The sequence below is a fragment of the Vombatus ursinus genome, unplaced genomic scaffold (genome assembly GCF_900497805.2).
Source record: "Vombatus ursinus unplaced genomic scaffold, bare-nosed wombat genome assembly UNPS02014809.1, whole genome shotgun sequence".
NCBI lineage: Eukaryota > Metazoa > Chordata > Mammalia > Diprotodontia > Vombatidae > Vombatus > Vombatus ursinus.
Window position 1 is genome coordinate 5,550,058 of NW_020954587.1, and position 12,299 is coordinate 5,562,356.

Consider the following 12,299-nt stretch of genomic DNA (forward strand, 5'->3'; position numbering starts at 1 on the left):
TAGGAAGACAGAGAACATGTCTTATCTAAATTGTGAATCTCCCCTCTACCTGCCCCCCCTCCCCACATACACATACATCTTGCATAGTACACAGCACACAGTAGGTGTTCAATACATTTCTGCTGATTTGTATTGCAGCAAGGCCACAAACTCCACTGCTGGGACTCACCTAAAATCTGCTCTGTTTGATGGAGATACCAATCAACTGAAGTATCCATCTTCCAGGAATCCATTGGTATCTGGATAACATAGTCTTTTAGCACTTTAAGCCTATTCTCAGGCTACCCCTTCTCTTACCCTCCCTTCCTCCCCCCTCCTGAACATTGCCCCTTCCATCCCCATCTTGTGTTAGGTCCACAGCATAACAGAGTTGGTAAAGATATTAACCATTTTTATGCCCTTAACTAATCATAATATCCTAAATTTCAAGTTGTAAGATATTTCAGAGATCATCTAGTCCAACCCCATCATTTCACACATATGAAATTTGAAGAGAATGTCCCTCCGAATAGCAAGCCACCCTCCATCTGCCACTTGACTCATCCTCTTACTTACTTCTATCTAGTTAAGTTCTAGAGTGAAACAGGGGAAGTTGTGATAATTTATTACACATTAATAAACCACTTTCTCATTGATTAACTTGAACCCCACCCCATTCATTAAATATTAATTAATAAGTTGAAGAAGCCTCCTTTCCCATTACTAATTATTCTTTTCTATAATTAAATGAATATTAAAACTTACTGAATAAAGGACAACAATAATACAGCAAAGACATATATAATTATTTACAATATTCTGGTTATGGAAGAGTTCACGGCCACCTCAAACCCTCAATCAGTGGATGATTCATCTTTTCTTGTATGCAAATGCAGTCTCATATCATTCCGTCCATTGCAGATACTGATTAAAGCCTCTAAAAAAATCTTCATATTTCTCAAGATAAGAGTTTTATTCAGTCTCTTAGGAAATAAGCTAGATTTGTTCTTTTTCTTTGTCCTCTCTTCTGTAATTGCAGGAAATAATCTTTGCGAAATACATTGTACTTGCCAGCTTCTCACAGACTCTTCATAGAATTCTCGTTACAATGTTGTTGTTTTGTGTGTTTGTTTGTTTGTATCTCATATATCACAACGGTTCTGACTAGGAAGAAGTTTCACATCGCCTCCTTCCTCTCTGTATTCTCCATAGCCTCATAGATCACAGATAAAACACACACCTTCTCTCTGACTCCATCGGGAGAAGCACTTCAAAGTCAGACATTTCTCAACTGTCACTTCCAAACTGCTAACACAAACTGCCTTTCTCAATATTCCATTTGGCTCTTGTTCTCTTAAAGAGACAGTAATAATCCTCAAAGTCTCTTAGAAAGCCTTTTTGAAATAATTACACACAGATGAGGAAACTGAAGCCCGGAGGGGGGAAAAAGTGATTGGCCAAGGTCACACAGGTAATGAGTGATGGAGTCAAAATTTTAGTCCAGGTGCTGAGACTAAATCTAATGGTCTTTCTACTCTACTACGCTGCCTCCTAATTATATCTCTTTCCCTCCCTGCTTTTCTAATCTGGAAAATGAGGATGTTGGCTCAGATGATCTCTGAAGTCCCTTTCAAGCATAAAACTCTACATTTCTAAGTTCTTACCATTCCACCTCAACAGTCAAGTTTGATCCTAAAGAGAGAGGGGCCCTTTCCTGGAATTGTTTTGCCTATTCTATCTGTTTTCTAATTTTTCACTGCTTTCCTCTGAAGCAGCAATAAAAAACAGTTCAGGACTAGGAAAATTCAGAAAGAGATCAAAGCTTCTAAGATCCCAGCTCTAAATCCAACAATGATCCTGAGTGCCCTCAGAGGGGCAAAGCTCTGCCTACAATGTCTAACTTCCATCTCATAGAGTAAGTTAGCTACATCTTTTCTCCAAGGTTCAGAGGTACTCCTGAGGGGCTGAGGGTATCTTTTTCTAATCCTAACAGCTCAAAATCCCCATTTCAGTGAGTTTCCCCCACTGTTAGCTACCAGTGACTAGTTGACAGGGGTGGGGAACCTGCAGTCTCCAGGCCACAAGTGGCCTTCTAGATCCTTGGGTGCTGCCTTTTGACTGAGTCCAAGTTTTACGGAACAAATCCTTTTATTAATGGACCTAGAAGGCCATATGTGGCCTGGAGGCTGAATCCAAACTTCACAGAACAATATAGTAAAACAAAAATAATAAAAAGATTTGTTCTGTGAAATTCGGATTTAGTCAAAGGGCTGTACTTGAGGACCCAGAGGGCCACAGGTGGCCTTGAGGCAGCAGGTTCCCCACCCCTACTAGTACCTCAGCTAGCTAATGAACATCAGTTAGCTTTTACAAAGATCTAGCAAAAGTACAAACATCCCCTTCCCCTAACATCTGGGAAGGCACAGTCTCCCATGTACCACCTTGATCTCTGGGAAGGGTGGACTAAGACTTAAAACAGTTTCTACATAGCATGAGTTCCATTAAGTTCACATTGGAATTAGGCATTGGTGCTAGATGAGTCCTTTTCTCAGCTAATACTGGGCTGCATCCCAAATGTCACTCCTCACTCCTTGAGGCTAAACTGTTTGACTGAAAACCCTGACACAGGCTCCCCTCCTGAACCTCCTGATACCTTATTTTCCTGACCTTTCAAAACTCACAAGGTTGTAGCCTCCAATGTCTTTCATCTAAAACAAAAGAACAAATGTTGGGGCAAAGGAAATTATAGGAAGTAAAATAATAAATAAATGAATGAATGAATAAAATATAAGTGATGGCCAAGTAGAATGGCAGTCCTTTGGGAGATGCATTTACTTTGGATGGGGCAAAAATGCCCTTACTGACCCTACCTGAGATTTCCCAGTAGTTTTACTAACACCTCCATAGGCTGGTGATGGCTTCTTCATCATCACTGTGTTTCAGGAACCATGCCCAAAGGTACCTCCAAGAGAGGGTATCATCACCCTCTGACCACCTAACAGGCCTGTGGGCACTGAGTCTCCTCCTGCCACCCCCAGAGCAACATTTGTGCCAACAGCCTATTTGACCTGATAACGATGGCTGTGCCAATCTCCTACTCAAATTTCACCATTTAATCTGCCTGTGACTGTGGGGTGAGGATGTACCATAGCTAAAGCTGAATACTCTTCAGGCAGGACTCCACTCAGAAGGCAAAATTGAATTGCCCCATTGTTGGTCACAGAGTATAGTGGGCTATAGGAAAGATTAAAAAAAAACAGTCTATGAAACACATCTTTTAGATACTTTGCCTTTAGATAACTATTACAGAATTAGCCGTAACAAGAATAATGGGACTTCATCTTAGAGACAGAAAGGGGTATGGGGACCCCTCCATCTTAGCCACCTAAAAGAGGATAAAGGAAAGTTTCCATCTGAGGCTCAAATTGATTTAATTGGTTTTGCAAGAGTAAGTCTTCTGGGGCAGCTAGGTGGTACAGTGGATAGAGCAACAGCCCTGAAGTCAAGAGGACCTGAGTTCAAATCCGGCCTCAGACCAAACACTTGGCACTTATTAGCTGTGTGACTCTGGGCAAGTCACTTAACCCCAATTGCCTTAAAAAAATTAAAAAAAAAAAAAAAGAGTAAGTCTTCTGAGAGTTCCCCAAGTGGAACAGAACTGCTTCAGAGAGGTTTTCTAAATTGGCACTATTGGACCCTGCCCTCCGTAGTCATTTTTCCAGTGCTCATCAGGCTGCTGCTTAAACTCCTGCAACCTCTCCAGTTCCTTGCTAATAAAAAGGAACCCCCTTTCCAAATCCTACGTAGAAGAAATCACATTTTAGAGGTTAGAAATACGATACCGTCAAAGATTTCTTACCACTGGTAATAGTTCCTAGTTTTCACCCTCACACCCCCTCCCACCCTCTTTCCTTAAAGTCCTGATCTCAGTAGAATTTAACACAATTTCTAGTGAAATCACTGGGTTAGAGACCAGACTTGCCACCCTGTCGGTTCCTGTGTCTATCATCATCACCCTTTTACCTGAACTGTTCCCAAGTTGATCAGTCACCTCTGTCTATCCAACACGGCAAGGGAGCTTAATATATACTGCTCCTACCACACCTAGCAAGAGTCTGAGATCCTTGTCCCATCCCTCTCTCCCACAAGGCTAAAGCACCTGCTCCCATGGAATCATCTCTATTACATAAATTTTAATGATTTTTATTCATCAAATAAACCAAAGAAATTAAAATTCTGTCCTTTATGATTGAGCATTCAATAAATGTTTGCATTTTTAAAGAAAATTTCTCTATCTACCCATACATATCTTAATGAAATAGGCTGCATACAGCAAAGAGCATAACATTTACTATAATTTACACATAAGTAGTGGTGCACAAGCCATCATATAGGAAGTACATGATTGGCAAAGGAATGGGCTAATCAGAAGTCCAGAGGAGGGGCTAAATGACCTCATTCCTATATAGAGGTTCCCAAAGTGGGTGATACCACCTCCCGGGGGACTCTGGAACAATGGGGGGGCAGTAGTAGCCCTAGGTGCAACTGGGGGGAGACACTGAATAAAAATAAGGGGGTGGTTGGAAGCATAAGGAAAGAAGAAAAGAAGGAAAGGAGAGAAGAAAATTTTGAAAAAACCATTCATTCACGTTTCATCTATTGTGTAACAGAGTTAAAGTCATAGTGATTACATTATTTTCCAAATAAGCACAAAATGCAAGTTATAACCTATCAATGGTCAAGTCCACCAGCAGGTCTTAACAAGCAAGTGTTGGCAGGTGAGCATGTTGCACATTGTCGGCAAGCCCAGCATATATCAGCTGGAATGTGTGTGTGTAATGACTTGTTTACAATATGATACTATACAGTTACATCATGTAGTATTGCATCATCAAAATTTCAATGCAGGGGAAAAAACACAAATTTATAATAAGTTATTAAATTTAAGATTTGTCATTTTTTTAATTATATTTTTTGAAATGACACAAATTTCAAAAAAAAACTGTTAAAGAAAGTAGATTTCTAGGAGGCAGAGGGAGCACTGAGTAATTCTTTCCTTTGGAAAGGGGGCTATAGGCCAAATAAGTTTGGAAACGTAGAGAAAGAAGTGCTTTGGGTATATCTTCCATGGGAAGAACTAGGCAAAAAAAAAAAAATTAGAGGATGAGAAGATATGTACTGGTTATAGTTGTGACCTGTATCATTTAAGGAATCTTCACATAAATGTGCTCATGAATCCGCTGAAAAAACGAAAGTATGACTCAGCTTGCAGAGGTAAGTCAATCTCTCCATTCCCTTGGAAATTTAGTGGAAGAGCTGAAACCTCGAAGCTGGTACATCCTAATATCACTAATATCCAATATTCTAAGGTCTCTTTCAGGTCAAATATTCTAGGATTTAATGACTCAACCATGGAAAGGAGTATCAATCTCCCCACTCCAAATCTACTATGGAAAGAACATGGACAACAAATGTATTCCACTCTTGCCATAGAAGAAGAATAAGGAATCCCCTTTCCTAAAATGAATGGAAGAGGCGACTTGTTTCCATCTACATACTAATACCTGCTTAATGCTGTCATTGGCCAGCCCACCAAAACCAGCTAACCCTTGGTCACATGCAACAAAGCCTGCCTGTCCTTCTTGCCCCCAAAATCATCACTGGGGTCTTATGCAAGCAGTAGAAGAGTGTTTCCCAGTAAAGAATATCAATCATTCTTATTTGTAACCTAGAGCAGCTTGTGGGCTCTGGGATCCTGGAGGTAGAATCCTGGAGGCAATATCCTACCCTGCTGTTTAACCCCCATTACATTGGTTTCCTAATACACTTTTCACCTTCAGCAAATAGTACAAATTTGAATTCTTACTCACTGATCAAATATTTACTCTGTGAACTGCCAGTCTGGTTGAGTTTGAACTCTACAATCCTCCAAGTTTGTATTAGACAAATGAGCCATTTTCTTGTCAGGCTCCACAGTTTGAGCTTTGCAGGAGCCTTCTGGTTGCCCTAGAGATTCTCAGTGGAAAAGATATTCAGTTTTTGTTCTGTCCCTTAAGTCAAGGTCCCCAAACAAATGCTAGTTTGGAGTCATTCTGTGTGTAAGGAAATTGGAGAACCTGTGCAAAAAAGAATTTTCTCTTCCACCTGACTCACACAAAAAAAAAAAAGAAAGAAAGAAAAAAGAAAAATTTTAAAGTAACTTTAGAACTCCAGGACAAACAGTAATAATAAAATCTCAATTTGCTAAAGCACCTTCTTTTCCAGAGGATCAAATGCTTCCCCTCTCTATTATCTTGTTTACTCTCCTACCCCAGTGAAGGACAGGAATTGTTGCCCCCATTTCACAGATGGAAAAACTGTGGCATAGCAAAATTATGCAAAATATCCAAACTATGTCTGGGTGTGTTAGTATGGGTTAGGCAAGAGTTAACAGCTATGTCCAAGATGGTGCCAGTGCAGCTTCATATGGGACAAGGGAAGGGCTAATAATTTTAGTCACCAAAAGATAAACAAAACAGAAGAATGAGAATGAGTTGAGGGTCAGAACTAGGGAGAACAGAGAGTTGAGTTTCCACACTAGGGAGACCACAAAAGTCCAAGTCTTGGGTCCAAGCCAAGGTACATTGACGCAATTAAAATAGTTCAGAATTGCCCCCAAAGCAAGGCAATTCTATTACTACCTTGTTAAATTTATTGCATCTAACACAGCAGCTGAGCTAGGCACTCAGCTTGGCTGAGGACCCAGGAGGTGGAGACATAAGTCGTTCACCTGCCATTGTGGTTTGCCCAAGGTTTGGCTCTAAGGAAGCCTGACTTCTGACCAGGGATAATAGTTTCCCCAGTCCTTACATTCATTGGCTCATCACCCTCACCCCAGCTATTTCAGGGATAAATACATTCTAGGGTTTCTCCAAAATCAGACAGACAAAAAAAGGGACCCAATTCATCTTGTAAATCAGACTCGAGACAAGTCCTTCTAATTCTCCCACAAAAAGCAACAATATGCATGAGAATCACTGCAAACATTAACCTAATAATTAAATAGGATTCAGAAATTCAATATATAGCCAAGTTACGATCTGCTGAAAGGCTGGTAGTAAGCCCAATCAAGACATAATACGGTTTGGCAATTCTGCTAATTATCCATTTCACATTTCACCTCTACTGAGCACAGTCTGGTCAGACATCAGTCGTGATCTTTTCTCTCTCTGAAGCTGACTCTTCCCCAGTCGGCTCTTGCTGCTGCTACTACTACCACAACCCACCACAATGCTGTGCCTCACTTGTCTCTCAGGACCTTATGGCCTTCTGAAATTCATATGTTCAGCTGGACTCCTTTATCTCAAAGTTGCTGTTCAATCACCTAGCTGGAGAAGGAAAAACACAAAAAAGAGAGGTGACTCCATCCCAGACACACACAAATATATAAGACCTATGCTCCCAACTACAGTTTATGGAGCTGGGTGGCTGTTTCCCTCACCTGACTCTCCAAGTTACCTCTCCAAGAAATTCCTTAAATTATAAGCGGAAGTCATCAAAGTTGGGTTATCCACATAGTACATCCCTGGAATTCTGCCTCAGCAATCAATTAAAAGATTATTTAAGTTTCTAACTCATGGGCTTCAGATTGGCAAAACAGACCAAAGAAAGGAAAAGAACAAATGTAGGAGAGGCTATGAAAATTCAGACACATTAATTGTGCTGCTGGTAAAGCCATTATGGAAAACAATTTGGAATTGTGCCCCAAAGGTTATAAAACTCTTTGATCCTTCTAGGGCTATATTCCAAAGAGATCAGAGAAAAAGGAAAAGGTCTTAGATGTACAAAAATATTCCTGGCCATTCATTTCTTGTGGTAAAGAACTAGAAACTGAAGGGAGGCTCATTATTTAGGGAATAGATGAATAAATTATGGTATGTGAATATAAGGAAATACTATTTTGCCATAAGAAATAGAGGGAAAAGCTTCAGAGAAACCTGGGAAGATTTGTATGAACTGAGGCAAAGTGAACTGGGCAGAACCAGGAAAATAATTTACACTGTAATGATAGCATTGTAAAAATGAACAATTTTGAGAGACTTAAGAACTCTGATCAACATAAAGATCAATCATGATTCCAGAGGTCCAATGATGAAAAAATGCTGCTTACTACCTGACAGAGAGGTAATGAAATAAAAATGCAGAAAGGGACATATATGTTTGGATACGGCCAATATAGGAATTTGTTTTCATTGACTATGCATTTATTTTACAAAGGTTTTGTTGTTTCTTTTTTTCTTTTCCAGTGGATGGTGGGGGTGGGGGAGAGAAAGGAGAGAAAACTAATGTTTGTTAACAGGAAAAAAATTATTTTTTAAAGTTTTTTTTTTATCAGCACACAATAGAACCCCCTGAGTCATCATGGCTGGCAGGAATCAGTCAGAGGACATCTACACGTGCTTGGGGGGAGGGGGGGTGTAGAGGAGTCCACATACATTTACTTGATTAGAATACTATTTGCCTATGGTAAGAAGGAGCCCTACTAGAGCACACTGCATATACCTAACTAAGGTCATCGTTTCACATACAATGCTCTATTTTTGTTCTTCTGTTACACTGATGTGCTTGGGTTTCTTGATCAGAAAGACCTGAGTTCAAATTGCACTTCAGATCTTAGTTCTATAATCTTGGGCAAGTCATTAACCCCTGGTTGCCTCAAGTTTCCTCATCTATAAAATTATTATTCCTATAAGATAGGGATAATAATAACACCTACCTCCCAGGGTTGTTGTGAGTATCAAATGAGATAATATTGGTAAAAATACTTTGTAATCCTTAAAGAACTATAAAAGTGCTAGTTATTATTGGTATCTCAAGTTCACAATTAAAAAGGCAATTTAATTTTTTATTAAATTGATACCTATAAGGGAGGAGGAATTTAATTCAATTAAAAAAAAATTTCCTAAGCTCCTAGTGCTTATAGAGCACAAAGCTGGAATCTGGGATGGAGACACAAAGCCTACCTACAGAAGACAATAGATCTGATCTCAGGGAGCTATTAGATCAGTACAGTGGTTCCCTCTCTGAAGGCCCCAGACTCCCTGGGTTTGCCACAGAGGACCCCTTCTTTGAAAGGGGTCTGAAAATTTCTATGTGCACCAAGCATTGTAATTTTTATCTTTATTTAGCACCAAGATTGAATGCCCTTCAAATTTGACCTTAAAAATGAATCCTCAAGCTAAAAAAGGTTGGCAGCCACAAGAGAGGAAGGGTAAAAGATTGATTCAAGTTGAGAATATCACTTCAGAAGTAACCAGAAGTAGACTTTTTGATGAATGATCTATCTGCTCAAGAGCCTGCTCATTGCTGGGATTCAGCCCTTCTCTCTATCTGCCAGCCAACTTCCAGGAAGAAAGGGAAGAAAAAAAGGAAGAAAGAGGAAGAAAGAAGAAGAAAGGAAGGAAACAAGCATTTTACTAAGTGACTACTATGTGCTGGGCACTGCGCAAATATTATCTCACTTTATCTTCACAATAGCCCTGGGAGGTAGGTGCTATTATTATTTCTACTTTACAGTTGAGGAAACTGAGATAGCCACAAAGTTAAGTGACTTGTCCAGGGTCAAACAGCTAGGAAGTGTTTGAAGCTGGATTTGAACTTGTCTTTCTGACCCCAGATGCTTCTAAAGGGTAATGCCAGTGGGATCCAGACACAGAGGGGTGAAATGTATGGCCCAGTAGCATTGAACATAGGGTTATCCCAGGTTGGCCTCCTTCTCTCAGACTTCAAATTGTGCCTCTGACACATTCTGCCTGCATGACCCTGGGCAAATCACTTAATCACCATGCCCTAGGCAACTCTCTAAGACTATAAATTGCCAAGGACTTGTGGATCTGCAGTGGTAGAGGGAATTTCTTCACAGAGATTCCCTGCACCAATAAAATTACAAGTCAGACCTAAAAGCTCTATCTATGAGGTATTCTCTCCCATCCCTAGCCCCACTCTCCAGATAATCCACAAAACCAAGAGAGTATGCCTGGATAGGAAAGCTGCCTTGGCAAAGATGCTCAAGACTAGGTCCCATTAACACTCATCAAAATGCGAATAATTCCAACAGCTCAGGAAAAGGCAAGCTCTTCCCCTCTGACGTCAAATCACTCTTTCTACAAAATGTTATTTTTTCCCCATCGTGAATCATAAGCACGCAGATGAGAGTTCGTGTTACAACTGTGATTACTCGGGGCATTCCTGTGAAATACCTGCTGAGAACGTACCAAACAGCAAAGATCTCCCCCATCCCCAGGACAGACAAAGGAGCCTTCTCAACTCTGGGGACTTCCCCTAATGAGAGAGGACACACAACAGCAAATATCATCTTCATAATGTCTCAGACTCCCTTCCAAAGAACTCAGAGCACCTGGCACAATTGTCTGAAACGCATCCTCACCATGAAGTAAGGTGTTACCACCCCCATTTTACAGATGGGAAAGCTGAGACAGTTTTGGAAAGCAGAGGCTCCCATTATTATGCAGCAGGCTGTGCTGTCTCTTCCCATTTCAGACTTCCTTTGAAATGTTGCTGAATGGAACTAAAAAGGAAGGGGAGGAGAGTTTTGCCGAACATGTGCCAGATTTTGCTAAATGCATAACAGCTGAACATATTCCCCAGCTGGAAGGCAAAGGAGAATGGGCTTCTTTCTGCCTTGTGCCTTTTTTTTTTTTTTGGCTCTGATGGCCAGCTCATCAAAGTGACTGGGGGTTGCTACCTTCTGAGGCTCTGGATGACATGAAAAGAAAGTCTATTTCCTAACTGGGGCACTTCTGTCATGTTTCCCAGAGGAATGCCTGATTGTGCTAGAGGATCTCTGCTGATTTTCAGTGACGATAGTCAAGTCAATAAGCTACTATTAAGAGCTTCCTATGTGCCAAGCACTGTGCAGCACACTAGAGCTAAGAATCCAAGCAAGAAAAAAAAAGATAGTCCCTATCCTCAGGGAGCTTACATTCTAGTGGAGGAAATTTGATGTTGTTCAGTCCAGACTTCATTTGGAGTTTTCTTGGCAAAAATACTAGACTGGTTTGCCATTTCCTTCTCGTTTTACAGATGAGGAACTGAGACAAACGGGGTGAAGTGACTTGCCCAGGGTCACACAGCTAATATCTGAGGTCAGATTTGAACTCAGGAAGATTCATCTTCCTGATTCCAAGCCCAGTGCTCGGTGCACTATAGCGCCTCCTACCTGCCCAAAGACAAAACCTAAAAGGCAGAAGGGAAGAGGTGGGGTGGTGCTGAAGTATGGGCAGTGAGGCCCACATGGCTGGTCTGAGGTCTTCCTCAAAAATAAAAGTTCAGGGAGAAGAAGAAGATGGCTGAAGTATGGTGGCAAAGTATATCAGCAATAGTAACACTTGGATTTGCCTGATTACACAGGGGTGGGGAACTTGTCACTTGCCCCACCCCAGTACCTTTTAGCCAAAGGACTTGAGGAGCTTACCCATAACTTAACTTAAAAGTCTGTCCATGTGGGCAGCTAGGTGGAGCAGTGGATAGAGCACTGGCTCTAGAGTTAGGAGGACCTGAGTTCAAATCCAGCCACAGACACGTAACACTCACTAGCTGTGTGACTCTAGGCTAGACATTTAACCCCAATTGCCTCCCCAAAAAAACAGTTTGTCCATGGTCTCAACTGCTAAACCTGAAGGCCTTTTCTCATTCCATGTACTCCTTAACTTATCTTAGCTTAACTTTTGAAACTATGGACCCCTTTCCAGAATACCTTCCTCCATTAACTTCTATTTATCGGCACTATGTCTTGGCTCTCCTCATTGTCTAACCTCTCTCTCAAGTCTCCTTTACTGATTCATCAGTCATTTCCTATTTCCTAATCATAGATATCCCTCCAAGGCTCAATAATAGGCACTCTTCTCTCTCCATTTTCTCCCTCATTGCTCATCTGTTCCCAGAGATTCAATCAATTACCACTTCCATGCAGATGACTCCCAAATCTGTATTTCCATATAGCTATACACTCTCTGTTCCGAATGCTAACCTCACATTTCCAACTACCTAACAGTAACTCCATCTGGAAGTCCCATTAGCATTTCCAACCGAATGTGTATAAAGCCAAATTCATCATCTTTCTCCTTAAGTCAGTCCTTCTTTCAAACTTCCCTATTTCTGTTGAGGGTACCACTCTCTTCCTAGTCACTCACATTTGCAACCTTTGGGGTTATTCTGGATGTTTCCCTCTATCTTCTCTCTCATATACAATTAGTTGGCAAGCCCTGATGATTCTACTTCTACAAGCTATATCTATCCCTTTCTCCCAATTTGTAAGCCCT